Source organism: Scylla paramamosain, chromosome 16 (assembly GCF_035594125.1).
Source record: "Scylla paramamosain isolate STU-SP2022 chromosome 16, ASM3559412v1, whole genome shotgun sequence".
In the NCBI taxonomy this organism is placed as follows: domain Eukaryota; kingdom Metazoa; phylum Arthropoda; class Malacostraca; order Decapoda; family Portunidae; genus Scylla; species Scylla paramamosain.
The window spans coordinates 18,529,728-18,533,765 of NC_087166.1; positions in this window are offsets into that span (position 1 = coordinate 18,529,728).

A 4,038-nucleotide genomic window follows, 5' to 3' on the forward strand; every position below is an offset into this window, starting at 1 on the left:
ATTCAGGAATAGAGAACTCCGCAAAAGGGAGGAAAAAATCAGAATGTGCTCCGCTTTGGAAGTTATTTAGTGAAAAAAGAGAGAGAGAGAGAAAAAAAAAAATAATATATATATATATATATATATATATATATATATATATATATATATATATATATATATATATATATATATATATATATATATATATATATATATATATATATATATATATATATATATATATATATATATTATAGTCAGAGAAGTTTGTTGGGAGGTATACAAGAGAGATAAATTTATTGTGAGAGTGAATCTGCAGATGGTGGAAAATTTAGAAGACTTAATAGCATGGGCATGGGAGCAAATTAAGTTGTTGCAGACATAGACGCAACATCCAGCTTTGGATTTTTTTTATTTTTTTTTTATGCTGAAGGGGCACCGGCCGAGGGCAACAAAAATTACAAAAAGAAAAAAAAAAGGCCCCCCGATTTGTCGGTCCGCGTACAGAGTCGAAAGTGTTAGTCAAAAATATAGGACAAGTGTCTTGAAACCTCCCTTTTTGAAAGAGTTCAATTCATAGGAAGGTGGGTATACAGAAGCATGCAGGGAGTTCCAGAGTTTAACAGAGAAAGGGACGAATGACTGAGAGAAAGAAAAAAGTCTTTTGCAGCGAGTCCGCGGAAAGAGGAGAGGTGTGTACTTAGCAAGATCAGAAGAGCAGTTGGCATGGAAATCGCGGTAGAAAATAGTAACAGATGCAACATTGCGGCAATGAGAAAAAGGCTGAAGGCAGCCAATTAGAGGAGAGGAGTTGATAAGACAAAAGGCTTTAGATTCCACCTATATATGTAAGGCATACTCCATACATGAACGAATAAGGCCCTTGTACACAGTTAACAGTTGGGAGGGGTGAGAAAAACTGGCGGAGACGACTCAGAACACCTAACTTCATAAAAGCTGTTTTAGCTACAGATGAGATGAGAAATTTCCAGTATAGATTTTAAGTAAAAGACAGACCTAAGATATTCAGAGTAAAAGAGTGGGGTCAGTTGAGTGCCACTGAAGAAGGGGATAGTTGTCTGGAAGATTGCGTCAAGTTGATAGATGAAGGAATTGAGTTTTTGAGGCATTGAACAATACTAAGTTTGCTCTGCCTCAATCACAAATTTTAGAGAGATCAGAAGTCCGGCATTCTGTGGCATCCCTGCGTGAACTGTTTATTTCCTGAAGGGTTGGATATCTACGGATAAAAAAAAAAAAATAAATAAATAAATAAAACGTGGAAAAATGCTGGGTTAGTATCATCAGTATAGGAATGGATAGAGCAAGAAGTTTGACTTAGAATACCATTGATGAATAATAGGAAGAGAGTGGGTAACAGGACAGAACCCTGAGGAACACCTCTGTTAATAGGTTAAAGAGTAGAAGAATGACCGTCTATCACGGCAGCGATAGAACGGTCAGAAAGGAAACTTAAGATGATGTCACAGAGAGAAGGATAGAAGCCGTAGGAGGGTAGTCTAGAAATAAAGCTTTGTACCAGACTTTATCAATAGATTATGATATGTTTTAGACAACAGCAACAGTTTCACCAAAATCTCTAAAAAGAGGATAACCAAGAATCAGTAAGGAAAGCCAGAAGATCACCTATACTGGCTGTCAGATAGAAGTCTGTAAAGTGAATGATGTTTAAGAATCTTCCTGTTGTGGTTAGATTAAAAAGCTTTAGATAGGCAGGGAATTAAAGCAATAGGTCGATAGTTTGAAGGATTAAAACGGTCACCCTTTTTAAGAACAGTCTGAATCTAGGCAAACTTCCAGCAAGAAGGAAAAGTAGTTCTTGATAGACTGACTTGAAAAAATTTGACTAGGCAAGACGCAAGGACGGAGGCACAGTTTCGGAGAACAATAGGTGGGATTCCCATCAGATTCATAAGCTTTCCGAGAGTTTAGGCCAAAGTCATTATTGCGAAGGATTTTAATAGATAGCATGAAGTAATCAGAAGGTGAAGGAGAGGGAGGAACAAGCCGTGACTCATCCATGGTAGAGTTTTTAGCAAAGGTTTGAGCAGAGTTCAGTTTTACAAATAGATGAGATGGCAGTGGTGGCATCACGTTGAAATAAAAGAGGAAAATATGAAGAAGTAACGTTACTGGAGATCTTTTTGGCTAGGTGCCAGAAGTCATGGGGGGGGGGGGTAGATCTTGAAATATTTTGATACTTTCTATTAATGGAGCTTTTAGCTAGTTTGAGAACAAACTTGGTATGATTCCAGGCAAACAAAATATAAAACGCATGAGAAGGGAGAGGGAAGTAAAAGCTGGTGGTGAACACTGAAGTGTCCAAGAATGGAAACTTCTGCTAAAGGTAAGAGAGTCAGAATGTTTTCCACTTTGGAAGTTAATTAGTCAAATAATTTTTTATAGTCAGGGGAGTTTGGTGAGAAATATACAGCACATATACATTTAGTTTGAGAGAAATTCTGCCGTTGTAGCTGGATGGTGGAAAACTCGAAAGATTCAAGAGCGTGGGCACGAGAGCAGGATAAGTCGTTGCGCACATAGGCACATGGATTGAAAATGAAAATAGAAAAAGTAGGAGGGTAGCAGAAAAAGGGTTACTCTCAGTTGCCTCAGACACCTGTGTTTCAGTGAGGAAAAGAAAATAAGGTTTATTAGAGGAGGCCACGAATGTTACACAAGTTAACGAAGAAAAGAAAAAAGATTGTTACAGAAATTAATGAAGAAAAATAAAAAAAAACTGGGATGCCAAGACACTTGGGGTAGGTACCAGAATAAAAGTTCGACCTGGGGACATTTGTGATCTCCCCAGATGGGAACTCGGAGGCTGGTGTAGGAGTCGCCCTCTTTAATTTATAATTTTGAATGAAGGGTGTGTGTATAGTTAGATGCATGCTGTTTTGTGTCAAGAAAGAGTTGTCTCTAAAGGCTGTGACTGCCCCCTTGTGCTATGAGACAGAAAGGGAAAGGTTCAGTGAGGTCACAGGTGAGTTATTGATGACTTCACAGCACCCCCTGATCCAGTGTTTGAAACCTCACTGGGAGTAATTATCGTTTCGGTAGGTGTCTACTGCCTCCTGTTTATCCGAATATAGTAATGAAATAGTCTAGGTTTTGTTTGTAAATAAAGAGCGAACAGCTACGTAGAAGGAGACAGCTACAAACATGACACTGGTAATATGAATGTAAACGAAATAATAAAAATTTTTAAGAAAGGCGATAAAACATTGAGGTCAAACTACCGTCCATTCAGACAAACTTAAATTGTAGTAAAATAATGAAGTATGGAACTGCACGGGACGTTACCACTCATTTATACAAGCAAAAGTTTATAAAAGGACAACATAGCTGCACGAACGGTATCATGCCTTATGAACATTTTGAGTCTTTATATTAAAGCCCACGAGAAAGAAAATAATAGGAATACTTACAATATAAGATACCTGAACTTTAGCAAAGTTTTCAGTGCATTTGATGGATAACGAGGTCACAACACTAGAACTAGAAACTGTAGGAGGAAGTCGCGCACTTATTCATGTAACATGTCTCCGTGGTGACGTCATATGCCCTTCTAACAAAACCATATGCATGCATGTTATAGCAGCTAGTAATTTTTTTTTTTCGTTACCTAAACCTATTATCTTAGTGATGATCTTAATGATGTATATTAATGATGTCAATCCTACTGTGGAACTGTCTGCTTTTATATGTGTGTGTGTGTGTGTGTGTGTGTGTGTGTGTGTGTGTGTGTGCAGTGGACTCTTTTTTTTATTGTTTTTTTTTTTTTGTCTTCTTTGCCTTCGGCCAGAGTCCCTTTTACAAAAGTATCGCTGAAAAGCATCGCAATATTGCAGTTAATTTAGATTTTTTTTTCTGCAGCACTGTCAACTGCTAAGAAATAAGGACTGCTGAACAGCAAACAAAGTAGGAAAATACATTGTTCTTTTCATTTCATAATCATCAAAGCCACCGTGATGATAGCTCAAAACTCCCTTAATCAAGATCGCGTTTATCAATTTATTATTTATGTTTAAT